This window comes from Homalodisca vitripennis, chromosome 6, assembly GCF_021130785.1.
Source record: "Homalodisca vitripennis isolate AUS2020 chromosome 6, UT_GWSS_2.1, whole genome shotgun sequence".
Classification (NCBI taxonomy): Eukaryota; Metazoa; Arthropoda; class Insecta; order Hemiptera; family Cicadellidae; genus Homalodisca; species Homalodisca vitripennis.
The window spans coordinates 36,747,532-36,765,894 of record NC_060212.1 but is presented as its reverse complement, the minus strand read 5'-3'; the positions used below and the strand labels follow the sequence as shown (position 1 = coordinate 36,765,894).

At 36.8% G+C, this 18,363-nt stretch overlaps 1 protein-coding gene across 2 annotated transcripts in view; it reads right to left on the bottom strand.

Moving 5' to 3' along the window:
- The window catches only part of LOC124364302 (T-box transcription factor TBX20-like), an 84,853-nt gene that overhangs the window by 28,163 nt on the left and 38,327 nt on the right, over positions 1 to 18,363 (bottom strand). The window lies entirely within an intron of this gene.

The window sequence follows — 18,363 nt, the reverse complement described above, 5'->3', positions numbered from 1 at the left end:
TTATTTATAATTAATTTATCTTTCCATAGAGTAATGTTTAAAAGCGTTAAAATAATATTTAATATTAGAAAGATTCGAATGATTTTCTTTTGTTAATCAATAATTTCGTAAAATCTTTCGAGAATAAATATCAGTTGACAATGAACAATCCAACTAGACAACAACAACAAATACGTTATGTGTAGATAACAAAATGGTTTAGAATACATAATAACTAGAAAATATGTGTTTCTGAACCTAAGTACACTTTAATGAAAACTATAACATTACTATAGTACGCTCTAATGTTTAGTATTAAATCATTATATTCAAGTGTAAAGCCATTGGATTTGAGCCCTGAAATTGGCGTAACAGTTTCATTATAAACACCCCACACAAATTAAAAACTACGCTTTCTAAAAAAGTTAACATTGTAACGAAATTATTTTAGGATATATTTTAGAATTTATTTTCTCCAAGATTCTATCTTGGATCCCATCTTGTTTTTAATATTTTTGTCTATGTCATTAAAAGTAGAAAGTATGATAACCTATAAACCTATGATTGTTATATAACATTATGAATTGATTTAACGAGCACCGATTAACTATAAAAATAAATAATAATAACAGCTCTGCACAAATTTGATAACCAAAATTCAATGTAGAAAATCAACTACCTTGACGCAAATTCGTATAGACAATTGGGTGATATATCTCCAGGTTCGTAATAACAAAATCATAATAACCAACAATAGAAGGAAACCGATTGTAAGACAACTGAAAGCTAATAAATAATAATTTTATGTTGTAGTAAATTGTGTGTGTTGAATATCCTTCTATAAAGAAACATAAAACATTCAATCGCAGCTATAACCTTGTTTGGAGAGAAATTCCTATACATAAAGTTTACCGCTGATATTTTAACTGCACACATTTTTCTGCAGTGCAAGACCATCGTAGTCAACCCTTTATACGTGGCATTCCTATCATCCAATCGCTTTTACGCCTTAGACATCACCATATCTGAAACCACTTTCGAATCATCGGAAATGCTTCAATGTGTTCAGTACTAAATCATGATGTTCAAGTTTTAAGATTATTGAATATCAGCACTGAAATCGACGAATTTATTTTAAAAGTGGTGTTCTGTAAGGTTCTATCTTGGGTCCCATCTTGTTTGTAGTATTTTGGTTTATACCATTAAAAGTAGTCGTAAGAATATAAGAATAATGATCTCTGACATATAAACCTTGTTTATAGATCATGTATCGATTTCAGTAACTCAATATAGAGAGATCTTTAGTTATTGATTTTAGCGCCTCCGCCGTTTTCATAATTACATAGAACGGTCTGGCTGTGAATGATCACATTGGACTAATTTTCCGATATCCGTCAACCAAACTGCTTAGTAGGCTACTAGTGAAGATGTTTAATTTGCTCGTTAAATTGATGTAACAACTGCTTAACTTAAGATTTGTATTGCTGCCTTGTATCGTATTCCGATTTTTTGCCTGGGTATTGTTTTCCTGCTAAAATACCAGAACAGAGCACTTTAGATATCCCATCTAGTAGAAGAAATTCCAATCTAAGTATTCATCAAAGTTACGCCCGAACATAATAAATTCGCCTTCCGAGGTTTAAAAGTTTTACCTATCCAAAAAGAGTAACAGTATTTAAAAATATGTTTCATTACAAAACAACTTATCTATTGACATATTTTTAGTTAATTTTGCTTAATAATTACTTCATAATAGTCTAGAAGACTCTAGTTGCAAAACCTTTTTAACAAAGGAATCCATTTTTATTATCACTGAAGTCCGATGTTTTCAAATCGTGTAAGTTTAACAGGAATGCTTATACTTAACAGCAGTATTTGGGCGTGGCAACAAACACCAAACGTTGTGATTTCATTTAAACAAAAATCATTATGTACTTGTCAGTCGACCCAAGACAGAGTCGAGGATTCGTCGACGTTTCGGAGCACAGACCACGGCCATCATCAAGTCACTTAGCTCGGTCCTTACTAATTATCTGACCGCCTCGCCCAGGGCCCAGCCGACACCTGACGGGTAAATTAGGACACTGACGTTTTATTTGACAAGTCCCTGATATTTTTAACGAATTTAAATTGATACTCAATTACAGGCTGGAGGTTCCAAGTTTTATGCTTTTCAATTCCATCATGTTCGACGCAAAAGAATTGAGTTCTGTACGTACAAAGTTATGGTTTCTACTATTTTAAACAGTTCAAAATTTAAAACTTCCTCCATTTTTGGAGTTTTTCATTTTTGTTCTATTGTTTTCGTGCAATGGAAAAAAAGATTGCACAAAACTATTTATTTATTCTTCCAAAGGAATTACACCAGTAGTACACATAAATACGTTAAAACCATTAGTAGCACTAATAATGTTTACTTAATATAATTATATAACAAACAGGTCATAAATAAATAATCAACAACAAAACAACGATTAAGTAATATATATATATATATATATATATATATATATATATATATATATATTACTTAATCGTTAACAAATAGTTAATGTTAGTTAACAAATAATCAACAAAAAGGCAAAAAAGACAAAGAAAATAATAGTTAAACGAGCAACAGTAATAAATTTGTGATGTGTACGACACAAATTCGTTTTTGGGATTATTTGGAAGCGAACTTTGTTCACACATATGATTTTCAACCGACAGTTTACAGACTGTCCTCTCTGAAAGATGGAAATGGAAATAGTGTATAAAAGGTTGAGGGGAGGCTTACCATGAAACTATTTTTAGGCTTTATTCTTAGGTGCAGAGTTGTACTCATAGAAATTGAACCACTAAATTAATTATACCCACATAAGTACATTTTTAAACGCCCCTATAAACCATAATCACACTGCGTGCGCAAGCGCACGAGGTTTTGAGGCGAACAATACACTGTTTTCCTTCGGACAGTTAAACCTTTTACCCAAGACCAATCGGGGATGGGGCGCGACCGGTGTGGACTTATGAAAATGAGCGGGCGTCATTCAAATTCAACGGATTAAGTTGAGCATAAAAAACATGACTAATTGTGATAAATGCGGTTAGCCGGAGGTTGCTATCCGAGACTGATCCTACCCCCTGGGCCGCGAGCCACCCCCCGGGGTCAGCACTCGCTCACTCACGCGCACACACGCGCTTCCGGTCACCACAGCACGCCAGACAGTCCAGGACTTTCTGTGCGCACCGTGTGAAGAATGACGAGTGTTAAGAGTAAACGTCAAGGTTCTCCTGGACGTTGGCGGTGAAGCAGGTCGATACTGAACAAGGACACCATAAATCCGACATGGTCTGTAAAAGAGGCACTGAGGAGTTAGATTCCCCTAGTGGCTCTACGTTGGATGAAATCTTCACACCCTCTTTCAAAGGCCTTACATTTATAATAGTTCTGATAATTGGCTATTTTCGTTGCCATTCCTATGCTCGTACTATATGACCTAGTAATCCTCTTATGGTCTTGGAGCATTATGACTTGGTGGGGGAGAAGCTCTTGGTGACTTAAGGCCAACCTTCTTTCCTGTTCAGTGAAACATGATTGGGTTCTCCGAAGTTCCATTCAAAAGTTGAAAAAAAATTATCAGGCCTACAAAAGCTGGTTAGAACCAGATGATCTATCCTGCCTCCAGTAGGAGTCAAATGGCCTAAATATGTGAGATCTTTAGCACCAGTACTCTTCTTATCACTATTGATAACTTTTCTATTCTCTTCTTGGTAACTCTAACTTCTATATTTTCATCGTTGTTTTCACCTATGTTGCAAATTATGAGTTATTTATTGCAAAATAGTCTAAATTTAATGGGATGGTAACAGAATTACAAATCCTTCAATATTTGTAACGATTGGGTGCCTCACACTGCCAGAACAACTTTTAGCAAAATCCACCATACGTCTCTGGATGAAACATTGACATACATACCATAAAATGTCACTCAAAAATATAGTTTTTTCACACATTCGTCCTTCCATTATCCAATCCTCCCACCTCCAGCAGCGATGTCTTTCTTATTAGTCGGTATCCCAGTAACAAGCCAGAATCTTATTAATATTGTAAAATTATCGTAGCACCAAAAAGTGTTTCAAACGAGTTTTAACGCCTTGGGCGTTTGGGCATGTGTTTATAGAATCTGGTAATTTTTTTAATAAAAATTTAGCAAGCCAGAAAAAATACTACCTGCGAAGGAAAATGTTCATAGATTACCGTCATGTGTCTCCCAGTTCGGTAGTAATTCCTGTCTGTAGACCTATACGTATGGATATCCTGATAACATATCATAGCACATTTACAAATCAACGTTGTTTCCGAGATATAAAGGCAAGGCAGAGTTAACAGTTTCAACTCTTTGAAGGATTTCTTACAAGACTCTCTGTGTTTCAACTATGTGATTATGCCAATCGCTTGTTTTTGAAGTTCAAATGCTCCCATGGATTGATTGTTTGCACCAACCCGTAGGTGAGGTGGGGGTAAATTAAGCCATTGTACATTTTAATTAGAAATCAATAATGATGATAATGATCTCAAAACCTAAATGCTTGAGGACACTTTGGTTGGGAGGACAATTTCCACCATCGACGTTGCCCCTATCAGACCATCCTTAACTCCATCATAACTGTATTTTCAGCTCCGCAAAATCGCTTCTCAACGCCATTCTTAAAACTTTAAAACTTAAAGCGTTCTAAACCAGTTTAGCGTATCTTTGCGGTTCATTTCTTTAAGTGTGTGTATCGGATAATCAGTGGCACAAATTGGGTAAACCCATTCCTAACGGGATACAAATTTCATACATTTTGTGACGCTAAGTTTTACAACTTCATGGCTAATTTTTTGAGCACTAATTTCAAGGATAACAAAGCCGTTAAGGACATCTACTATCGTTCTGTGTCACACAAACTGAAAAACTTTCCTCTTTTTCACCTGAAAAAGAGAACTGGTTCCAGAAATGTACAGCGGTTTTTATTTAAATTATGACACATGTCTTTAACAGTATGTCTGTATCCAGAATTAATTACCAAAGACAATCCAAATCCAGACGTCTCCCTGAGGTTAGTAATGGTACTACTAGGTCCGGCCGCACAATAGCACCGAGTGGTGTTTTAATGAGTCTTCTGTGTTAATTAAGTACCTTGCTTTAATTAATAAATACAGTCATGCATGCTAAATTAATTTAAAGTGCCAAATAATGCAGTGGGCACAAGATAAAAAAGGTCAATAACTTGTCAAACCTGAAATTTCTTTAAGGCTGAGGGGGGTTCAGATAATTGAGGAAGGTATGAATAAATAAGTTTAATAAATCCACGTAACTTAAATTTGATTTTTTAATTTACTCTTAAGATAGAGGTGGTTAAGGTCTCGTTTTACCTTTTCAACGAAAGCTTTTATAATCCACCCGCAGCCAACGAAAGTTTTCAATTCATGTAATGTGGTTCGCACTGAGCCTAATCCCCAAGGACCCCCCACTTCCCACCCCCCCACCCCCCGGCCGTCAACGGATAGTGACAGGTTATCGGGGCAGAGACATGTGACGTCAGTCACAACCGGAAACGGAAAGCAGTAGTCATCGTATCAGTCACGTGATCGTGGTCGTGACGTTGGTGCTGGCATCTGTAGCTGTGGGACGCCCCACATTTCCACATTTGACCTAACGAGTACATAGAGGTGAAAAAGGTCAAGAATGTCTTAGTTCACCAGGCGTTAATGCTAAGAAGCCCTCTCTGAAACCAATGACCAGGCAGGCGTGCTGCTTGCAAGGACAGGATCGCTCAGCGGTCACCCATCCAAGCAGCAGCCACGCTCGACGTTGCTTGATTCGGTTTATCATGGTTGAGGTGGGTACAAATGTGGGGATACGTTTAAAGTTCTAAATATTTTAAATCGTTCTTGACCTTTGCCGTTATGTAGAGTTACATAGAGTTTATTTGCAGGAAGTATTATTATTTGCTGTTACGGAATTGAAGTTTACTGTCTGATATTTTATATCCTTCATTTTTTACAAATATATTAAAATTAAGGAATTTTACAAAAGTTTTAAAATAAAACATAAAATATTGATTACATTTTCGTTACACGTATTTTATTCAACCCTTACTAGTAATAAGACTAGCTCAATTATCTCCAAATAGTAAAAATCGAACTTTAATGAAATATCTTGTTTTAAAGTTAGGCCTATAAATTATTGAATTTTAATTTAAATTGAAACCACACTGTTTGCAATATTTTTTCTGTTAGCGTATATGCAAGTTTATTATTATGTTTCATGATTAGGGGCAGACACTAGTCTGTAAGGTGTATGATTTTGTACCACATGACGGTTGCAAAAATCCTTAATCCTTTTATCCTTTAAAACCATGCATCGTCAATAATGAATTTTAATTGTAGTTTAAAAGCTAAAATGTTTTTACAGGCTGTTCAAAATTCACATCGATTTCCTTTCTCCACTAGATGCGTTTATTCGTATACTACACATTCAGCAATAAGGTCTGCGTTATCACAAAACCTTTTGCACCAATGGTTGTCAGACTAATTAAGATTCCCTGGAAGTACCAAAAATTACACAGTAAATTAGTTGTACTCTGTTGATGAATCCATGATGAATCTAGGGATTATCTAGAAATACCTGAAGTGTCTGAAATAATACTATTGTTTTTGAGAGAATATACAAGGTATGTTCTATTGTAGGATCTCAAGTATTAAGCAATGCTCAAAACAAGCACAGTGTTATGAAAGTATGTCATCTTAACTGCATTGACTATATTTACCGTAAAATGAATAGTTTTCCTTGTTTTTGGTGAATCCATGGCGAGCATCTCTTGAGTAACTGATAAGATAAGGAAACAATACCTAGTAACAACAGTAAATCTAACAAGACAAAATATAATTGTCTGAACTGCTCTAATGGAAGACTTTAATAAATGCGACTGCGGAACTCAAAAACATACGGTCCGTCATAAGAGAAAACACGCCTTCGGCTCGCTTGGGGCTACGCCCCCAGGCCCGCCATTTAAGGTGTTTGGCTAAATTCTCGGGGATAAAGCGTTAAGTATACGGTCTGAATTGGATTAAATTCAGACGTGAAGTTTTCCAATATTATGTAATTCCGTTCTCGAGAATCTTTTTACAGGGGTTCGTAATGCTCTTCGCAAACGCTTCAGACCAAAAAGATTTTTGTGATGTATAATATTAATTCAATTGATGTGGTAGAAGAGTTTAAGTTAAGAGTTCGTATGAAAATTTTGGAGACAAGAAGAATTTGGTTTTAAAACCAAAGTCAGAGGACGTAATGTATACCAAAGTTTTATATTTTCCCCGGATTTACCCAAGACATTTGACATTTGAGGGCGTTTTGCGGGCTTAACCGTTAGAGATACGACAAAAAGTGACTGAACCTTTTCTTGTCGGAAATTTAATTTTGTCTTTTGATTGTGCCCACAGCTTTGATCTACCGACCTATGGTTTAGTCCCGGTACAACAACGCCTTAGGAATAAAATGTCTGCACTGGTGGGGAAAAGAGCGATTTGGTGATATGGTAAAATTCGGAACATGAAGGTCATGCCAGGAAATTCCCTGGGTGGGTTTGCAAATGTTACCCCCCCGGGAGGTGTTAACACTTCAGGAGGTTTAAATGTACTCAGGAGCTCTATTCTGGTCATTCACCAGGAAATCCCGGGTGGGGGGGGGATAATGTTTACCGGGGGTTGAGACACCATGGGGTTTTAATTTACTCAGGAGGTTAACTTGTCCATACTGGGAAATTTCCCAGAAGGGGGGGTTTTATTGTTACTGGGTGTTAAACACACCACGTGGTTCCTCTTTTAAGAGGTTGTAGTGTGTGAGTTTTACAATAAATTACATTCTTCTATGTCCAAAATCTATCTACTTTGACGTTATTAGCTAGGACGCTCAGCCCAATTTAATCCCTGGGGGGGAGGGGATGTAGGATCACTCAACTCGGGTAACGTAGTAATTAATTGTTAAAAAAACCGGAACCCCAGAAATGCATTTGAACAAATCAATAGTAGCAAAAAATCTAAAACAACGCACAATGTGCATTATTGTAAAAAAAACGATTACTATGACGATTAAATATTCTTACTTACCATTGGAAAAGCGATTTACAACACTACCATGCTTACTAAAAGGATATAAGAGATGACAAAAGGGCTACTGGACCTTTTTTTAATAGATCTCATAGTTTATCTAGTTTTACTGCGAATGATAAAGGATTTTTCTTAAACTCCAAATCAACGGATCGGTCGATACGTCCGGAGACTCCAGAACTCCAGAAAGATATTTATTACTTATCAATCACAAAATAATTGCATTTAACAAACGAAACGCGTTTTGTTTTGTAGTTGGCGGTCGAGAACCATTGAGTAGATAGGTTCAAAAAAGTCCCACTCTGTTGTGGGGGGGTTCCAAAAAGTCACTGACCCTCTTATTTGATTAGATCACTGTTCAATTTGCTAAATCAAAACCTTTGTTTTATTTTTGACTTCCGACCCAACGGTTTTTTGCCGCCTATATCCGAACAAAAACCAAAAACAAAATGTTCACTGTGAAAAATTTACATAAATTTTGCACATAATCTCCACTTATTGCGGTCATAACCGATTAGAGATAAGGGGGGGGCAAAAAAGTCACTGGACCCTTTTCTGTAGATCGACGTAATTTTGCTAATATTAAAAAATGGTCAATCATAAATTGACGTCTAGCGACCTACTACCGTTATCGGGGGCTATCGGGCTCTACCGATTTTTTATCGGCCTTGGTCGGTTTCGAGCGTTTTGTCCCGCCTATCCATGGAAGATAGAGCAAAAAGTCGATTAGACATTTTTTGTATCGAAAAAATCTCTGGATTAATTTTCAAATGTTCCGAGCTAGCTTCAACGTTGGGGCTATCGGGCTTAATTAATAATGCCTGCAGGGTGAAGAAAGAGCCAAAGACGATTAGAACCTTATTTAGAGGGTTGAAGATTCACAAAATTTCACATTCCTGGGATAATTTTCCGTCCGATTACACGTGGAAAGCTATCTGTTACCAAATTTCAAGTCTCAAACTTCAGGTTAGAATTACGTATCGGCGCAACGTGAGTCACCCGTCAGTCAGTTCGGGCTATAGATGCCTCAAGCTAATAAGAGCATGCCGTTCACATGGTAACCGACAAAAGCATCACCTTGAGATGCGCGACCTATCAGTGCAAAATCATAATGGGAATTGTATTTGGGTTTGAGGGTATAGAAAAACGTATAGAAACTTCTCAGGTCTTTTTCTTTTTTCGTAGGCAGCCTTTCCAGGTGGTTACAAACGTGGAAAAGGTATCTGAATAGTAGACAACTAAAGGCAAATTTTCAAATGTCTCTAAACACAACTAACAAAATCCGTATAGAAATTAGGTCGTAATAAGAAAAATGCCTAGGTAAGGGCAGACTTAGTATAACGTGCAGACACTTGAGATGAGTGAGTCAGTCATGCGTAAACAGTCATTGTATACACATTGCCGGTTGTATATACAAAATCGTATTGATTTTAGGTCCTCAATGCCTAAAGCCATAGAGCATCCTTTTCACATGGTAACGAACAAAAGCATCACTTGAGATAGTAGGCTTACCTATCAGTTGCTAAAATCAAAATGCAATTGTATAACATTGGGTTTATATAGAAAATCGTATAGAAATGTTAGGTCGTATAAGAGAAATGCCTAAAAGCCAATTAGGGCATCCTTTCACATGGTGACGAAACAAAAGCATCACTTGAGATAGTAGACTAACCTAATAAGTGCTAAAATCAAAATGTAATTGTACTATAACATTGGGTTTATATACAAAATCGTATAGAATTTAAGGTCGTATAAGAAAAATGCCTTAAGAGCCATTTAGGGCTGAACTTTTCAACATGGGTGCGACGAAACAAAAGCATCACTTTGAGAATAGTAGGCTACCTTATCAGTGCTAAAATCAGAATGTAATTGTATACACATTGGGTTTAATATACAAAACTCGTATAGAATTTATGGTCTTATAAGAAAAATGCCTGAAAGCCATTAGAGGCAGACTTTTCACATGGCGACCGAAACAAAAGCATCACGTGAGATATTAGGCTACCTATCAGTGCTTAAATCAGAATGTTAATTGTATAACAATTTGGTGTTTATATACAAAACTCAATAGAATTTAGGATCGTATAATAAGAAATGCCTGAAAGCCATGTAGGAGGCAGACTTGTTTCACCATGGCGACGACAAACAAAAGCAACACTTTGAGAAAGTAAAAGGCGCTACCTATCAGTGCTAACTCAGAATGTAATTGAAAACATTGGGGTTTATAATACAAAACTCGTCATAGAATTTAAGGTCGTATAAGAAAAAATGCCCCTGAAAGCCATTAGGGCAGACCTTTTCACATTGGTGAACCGAACAAAAGCAATCACTTTGAGATGGTAAGGCTACCTATCAGTGCAAAATCAGAATGTAATTGTAATAACATTGGGGCTTTATATAGAAACTCGCGTATAGAATTTTAGGTCGTATAAGAGAAAATGCCTGACGCATATTAGAGCAGCCTTTCCCATTGGACCGAACAAAAAGCATCCACTTGAGATAGTAATGCTAGCCTATCAGGTGCTAAATCAGAGAATGTAATTGTATAACCAATTGGGGGGGTTTTATATAGAAACTCGTAGAGAATTTAAGGGTCGTATTAAAAGAGAAATGCCTGAAAGCTATTAGAGCAGCCCTTTCACATGGTGACGAGAACCGAAAAGCATCACTTGGAGATAGAAAGGCTAACCTATCAGTGCAAAATTCAGAATGTAATTGTATAACATCACTTGTGGGTTTATCTATAGAACCTCGGTAAAGAATTTATGGTCGTATAAGAGAAATGGCCTGAAGCTATTAGAGCAGCCTATTACACATGGTGGAACGAAACAAAAGTCATCCACTTGAAGATAGTAGGCAACCTATCAGTGCAAAATCAGAATGTAATTGTATAACACATTGGGTTTATATAGAAACTCCGTATAGAAATTTAGGTCGTATAAGAAGAAATGCCACTGAAAGCCATATTATAGGGCAGCCTTACATCATGGTGAACGAACAAAAGCATCTCTGAGATAGTCAGGCTAACCCATCAGTGCTAAAATCAGAATGTAATATGTATAACATTGGGTTTATATAGAAAATAGTAATAGAATTTAGGTCGTATAAGAGAAATGGCCTGAAAGCAATTAGAGCAGCCTTTCACATGTGACCGAAACAAAAGCTTCACTAATGAGATAGTAGAGGCTACGTATCAGTGTGCTAACATCAGAATGTAAATTGGTATAACATTGGGTTTAAAATAGATAACTCGTATAGAATTTATCGGTTCCTTATAAGAGAAAATGGCCTCAACAATTAGAGCAGGCCTTTCACATGGGGTGACGAACCAAAAAGCATCACTTGAGATAGTAGACACTATACAGTGGCAAAATTCAGAATGTAATTGGTATAACATTTGGGATTTTAAATACAAAAGAACCCGGTATAGAAATTTAGGTCCGTATATGAAGAAATGCCTAAAGCCATTAGGGCAGACTTTTCAACAATCGGGCGACGAACAAAAAGCTTCACTTGAGATAGTATAGGCTATACCTATCAGTGCTAAATCATAAATTTACTTGTATAACATTTGGGTATTATATAACAAAATCGTATAGAAGTTTAGGATCGTATAAGAGAAATGCCTTAAAGCCATTAGGGCAGCAGACAATGTCACATGGGCGCCAAACAAGAAGCATCATCTTGAAGAATAGTAGGCTACCTATCAGTGCTAAAATCAGAATGTAATTGTATAACATTGGGTTTTTATATAGAAACTCGTATAGAATTTAGGTCGTATAAGAGAAATGCCTCAAGCTATTAGAGCAGCCTTTCACATGGTGACGAACAAAAGCATCACTTGAGATAGTAGGCTACCTATCAGTGCAAAATCAGAATGTAATTGTATAACATTGGGTTTATATAGAAAATCGTATAGAATTTAGGTCGTATAAGAGAAATGCCTCAAGCTATTAGAGCAGCCTTTCACATGGTGACGAACAAAAGCATCACTTGAGATAGTAGGCTACCTATCAGTGCAAAATCAGAATGTAATTGTATAACATTGGGTTTATATAGAAAATCGTATAGAATTTAGGTCGTATAAGAGAAATGCCTCAAGCTATTAGAGCAGCCTTTCACATGGTGACGAACAAAAGCATCACTTGAGATAGTAGGCTACCTATCAGTGCAAAATCAGAATGTAATTGTATAACATTGGGTTTATATAGAAAATCGTATAGAATTTAGGTCGTATAAGAGAAATGCCTCAAGCTATTAGAGCAGCCTTTCACATGGTGACGAACAAAAGCATCACTTGAGATAGTAGGCTACCTATCAGTGCAAAATCAGAATGTAATTGTATAACATTGGGTTTATATAGAAAATCGTATAGAATTTAGGTCGTATAAGAGAAATGCCTCAAGCTATTAGAGCAGCCTTTCACATGGTGACGAACAAAAGCATCACTTGAGATAGTAGGCTACCTATCAGTGCAAAATCAGAATGTAATTGTATAACATTGGGTTTATATAGAAAATCGTATAGAATTTAGGTCGTATAAGAGAAATGCCTCAAGCTATTAGAGCAGCCTTTCACATGGTGACGAACAAAAGCATCACTTGAGATAGTAGGCTACCTATCAGTGCAAAATCAGAATGTAATTGTATAACATTGGGTTTATATAGAAAATCGTATAGAATTTAGGTCGTATAAGAGAAATGCCTCAAGCCATTAGAGCAGCCTTTCACATGGTGACGAACAAAAGCATCACTTGAGATAGTAGGCTACCTATCAGTGCTAAATCAGAATGTAATTGTATAACATTGGGTTTATATAGAAAATCGTATAGAATTTAGGTCGTATAAGAGAAATGCCTCAAGCTATTAGAGCAGCCTTTCACATGGTGACGAACAAAAGCATCACTTGAGATAGTAGGCTACCTATCAGTGCAAAATCAGAATGTAATTGTATAACATTGGGTTTTATATAGAAAATCGTATAGAATTTAGGTCGTATATAAGAGAAATGCCTGAAGCTATTAGAGCAGCCTTTCACATGGTGACGAACAAAAGCATCACTTGAGATAGTAGGCTACCTATCAGTGCAAAATCAGAATGTAAATGTATAACATCGTGTTTGTTTAGAAACACGATCTTATGAGATAATGCCTTAAGCCAACGATGGTGACAAACGAAAAGCACCCTTGACACAGCATCAGGTGACCAGAACGAAGCACACTTGATTGACACAGTACCTATCAGTGAAATACCAGAATGTAAATGTATAACATCGTGTTTGTTTAGAAACACGATCTTATGAGATAATGCCTTAAGCCAACGACATGGTGACAAACGAAAAGCACCCTTGACACAGTACCTATCAGTGAAATACCAGAATGTAAATGTATAACATCGTGTTTGTTTAGAAACACGATCTTATGAGATAATGCCTTAAGCCAACGACATGGTGACAAACGAAAAGCTTACTTGACATAGTACCTATCAGTGAAATACCAGAATGTAAATGTATAACATCGTGTTTGTTTAGAAACACGATCTTATGAGATAATGCCTTAAGCCAACGACATGGTGACAAACGAAAAGCACCCTTGACACAGTACCTATCAGTGAAATACCAGAATGTAAATGTATAACATCGTGTTTGTTTAGAAACACGATCTTATGAGATAATGCCTTAAGCCAACGACATGGTGACAAACGAAAAGCACCCTTGACACAGTACCTATCAGTGAAATACCAGAATGTAAATGTATAACATCGTGTTTGTTTAGAAACACGATCTTATGAGATAATGCCTTAAGCCAACGACATGATGACAAACGAAAAGCACCCTTGACACAGTACCTATCAGTGAAATACCAGAATGTAAATGTATAACATCGTGTTTGTTTAGAAAACACGATCTTATGAGATAATGCCTTAAGCCAACGACATGGTGACAAACGAAAAGCACCCTTGACACAGTACCTATCAGTGAAATACCAGAATGTAAATGTATAACATCGTGTTTGTTTAGAAAACACGATCTTATGAGATAATGCCTTAAGCCAACGACATGGTGACAAACGAAAAGCACCCTTGACACAGTACCTATCAGTGAAATACCAGAATGTAAATGTATAACATCGTGTTTGTTTAGAAACACGATCTTATGAGATAAATGCCTCAAGCCAACGACATGGTGACAAACGAAAAGCACCCTTGACACAGTACCTATCAGTGAAATGCCAGAATGTAAATTCGTATCGTTGTGTTTGTATTAAAAGTCGTTTAGAAATGAGGCCGGACAAGAGAAATACCTCAAGCTATCAGAGCAGCCTTCCACATGGTGACGAACATGACGAAAATAGTTTAAGAAATGCGGTCATATAACAGAAAAGACCCATATATGAAATGGTTAGATGGAGGCTTACAAGCTGAACTCAATAAATAGTCGACAATTATTGCTGTGCAACTGCATTGTGAGTGGAGTGGAGAGATTATGATTATGCTTCGCCACAAGCGCATACTCTAATGCTTCTGCTTTTTATACTCATGCCGCTCAGCTGGCTGTCGTAAATGTCGTGCTGGACATAGTAGCACGAATCACACAGAGTGTTTATCCACGCAATTCGGCCTGCATTGGCCCTGCACCTTTATTCCTTTACACCCAGTCGTAGTCTAGACTCCTTCATATCGTAAGTGGCCTTGACCGAACTGACAGTAAAAGTGGGTAAAGTAATTTCACGCTTATCGGCTGGTCTAGCACTTCCGACCCTGGGGAGATGTGTAGTTGTGTACCTTCTGGGTATTGTGTTGCAATGGGTTTGCTTCTCTCATACGGTCAGACGTGTGAAATGGGCAGAGTAGGTCTGTATAGGGTGTTTTTATTGGTCGTTTAAAGCACATATTTATTGACATTCCTTACACCTTTTGCAAAGCATTTTCGTTGGGAATCGGGTAAATCTTCAAACGTTTATGGCTCATTCTTTGGAGAAACCATCTGGATGATTTGTTGCGAAATGAGGAATTGAATGCTTCGTTATGAATTGGGTAAACATTCAAACATTTATGGCTCATTCTTAAGAGAGAATATCTGGATGATTTGTTGCGAAGTGATGAACTGGATGCTTCGTTACGAATTTGGTAAATCTTCTAACATTCAGGATAAACTTATCAATCATAAAATACATTCCCTTGTGTGGTAAAGGACAATTCTTACAATAACATTTGAAATTCCTCTAAGATAAAAAGGGTGAAAGTCTACATATACTTTGAGACTTAGACTTATACATATACTTTCAGCTAGCTGAATTAAGTTTCTAAGAGACTCAGAGAGTTTCAACTTATAGAACTTGAGAGTAGATTTCTATATGGAAATAGTATACAAAATATATGGGTATAACAAAGATATACAATGATGCGAATATGGAGTTTTCCATTTTTCAGTTCCATTCCAGAGGTTCCTCTAAGTGGAACGTCTGGAATACGACGCTGTCACGCTTTTGATTCTTGGAATCTGGAGTCATACTCGTCTGAAGAGATCCGAAAAAGTCAAAAGGTATGAAATTTCATACTGAATCAACCCTTCCCACCATAGATAAGTTACGTGTAGAAAACTCGGTTGGTACACCTTGGTTAAAGCTCGTATCAGTTGTGCACCTGATGAAACAATGAGAATGCCTCTTCACCTACATTACACTACATTTTGTAGTCTAAGTGTCTTTAATACCGAACGATGTGAAGAGTTCATTTTGAGCATCTTCGTCGCCGAATTTATTTGGATCTCTTCAGACGATCATGACTCCAGATTCCAGGAGTCAAGTGCGAAACAGCACCAAATTCCAGACGCTACACTAAGAAGAAGGTTGACTGAAGTTAAACTCAACATTCACACTAAATCAAACCTTAGGGTTTTGTCGAAAGGTATCCATTTGCTAAATATAGATTAAAGACAAAGCCAGTTAGATTAAACCGTAAAGGTGCGTGTATCCAACTGTATTAGTTTGCCACGTCACAAAACAACAAATTATCATTTAAGTGGCCCATTAAATTTCAGCCATTAGTAAAGATTAGATGTTCAAAAACAAGCAATTATTACAACTAGAAACAACAGCGGCGGCTGCATGAATCACGGGGAGGGGGGAGGGGGCAGTAATGTCGGGGGAGGAGCACGATTAGACGGATTAGTAAATAAATAATCCAGCAATGATGATGCAAACTAGTGAGGCCGAGAGGACATTTAGATGGTAATAGGATCGTTCAGCCATCGGCTAGGATATGTCGCAATCTGTGGCCACTGCCTGGAACAATTGAGGGTGAGGGGGCGAGGGGAGGGTCTGTCTCCGGGTGCAGGCTTGTAGCATGTGTCGGTGTGCATCAGGGGAATACAATTAGAGCCAGGGAGCCAGCCATGTGTACCAAATGGCGTGATTGATCAAACAGGTTCGGTAATCGTGGTTCAACAAGATTTTGGGTATTTTGGTATTATCCGGACCACTCTGTCCCTATCTACTATTTCTTGTTAGGTTATAATATAGGCTTAAGTTATATTATATTATAGGCTTAAGTAGGTATATACACGTAAGTACGTATTACAAATATAAAAAGTTAAAATTCACGAGCGCTCACGTAATCAGAGCTTGAATTTAGGTACTGTCTTGAGGGATGTTTTTCTTTTTTCCTGCCAGAATGCGGGGTGGCGCCGCAGGCGCCACTGAATAAATAATCTAACGTGATCTTACGTCGGAGAAGTTGGACGATCTAGGATTTGATCTGAGGTAGGAAAGTACCAATCGGAAATGCCCCTGGTAATCACTGTGGGCTGGCGCCCTCTGCGGAAAAAACATCCCTCAGGACAGTACCGTACCTAAATTCAAGCTCAGATCACGTGAGCGCTCACAAATGTTAAATTTAACTTTGGTTACTACTAGTAACATATTTATGATAACCTAATCTAAACCTACTTATAATGCGTAACAACAAGTAGTAGATCTGGACATAGTGGCCTCCAGATAATATCAAAATATCAGATTTTGCATTACTTTAAGAAGAAGAGAATATGAACACAAACAATTCCCTAATATTCTGAAACATTCAATACTTGAAATTTATATGTAAAATTAAAAAACACATAATGTAGCTATGATAGGAATTCAATTGAATTTCGAGTTTAGGTCCAGTTCAACTTCCTTTTATTGCAGCTTCTGGTATCTGACGCTGTTTCAAACCTGGAATCTGGAGTTATGTTCGTCTGAAGAGATCAAAAGAATGTCGACGACGAGGGAACATTTACATCGTTTCGACATCAGAGACACCACTAAAATAAACTTAATAAAGGTTTCTTTAAATTATTTATGTTTGACCATCTAAAACTAAGAGGGATATTTTATTCACTTGTTGAATCTGTCAAAAAGTGAAAAGAATAGCCTATTCAATTAACTATGAACTTTATTAAAAAGCAAGTGCATTTAAACAAGTATGGTATGATTCCAACTGGCTAGTATAAAATGTATTAGTTAAAATATATCTTATAAAAATTATAATTTGTAAAAAACTAAAATCAGTACAAAGCAATAAAAATAAACATACCCGTGATTTAATGCTCAGTTTTACCAACTGCGCTGTTCAATCTATAAATAACGGTGCATATAGTATGGTAATTCCAAAATTTAATTGTCAAAACTAGTTCTTTGTTTAAGGACAGGTAGATTATTTTTTAACTTTATCATGCACGTCCTCATGGGCCACTGGTATGTGTTATGATCTGATCCAGTATTAAAAAGTGCAGCGGCTCAAATAGGATTCGAACCCGCGCTATTTCTAACCAGTGGCTGCCATAACCCACACTCAGAGTCCGGCGCTCTAGGCCGTTAAACTATTGATTGGCTTTCTCAACTTTCCACACTTCGATTTTCCAAAATAATGCAACTTGTTCTAGTAGGCCTGGTGCATTAGTGCTGTATATTTACAAACACTGCGTTGTTTTTGACTAAGCTTTAGGGAAGAGGCTGAAAATATTTCAGTTCTGTTCTGAAAATATACAAAATCAGATAGAAAAACTATTTCATTTCTCTATAGATAAAGGCGGAGTTTTTCAGTTTAATAACACAATCTTTTTAGATATCCAAAAGAAATAGTCATAGTCAGCAATCCGTAAATTCACAAAGCAACTTTAGTCAGCGATCACACAAAATAGTATCTCACTCCACCACTCGCTCTGAGGAACTGAGCCACTTCTCTTTTCCTGTTCATTTCACAATTAAAACA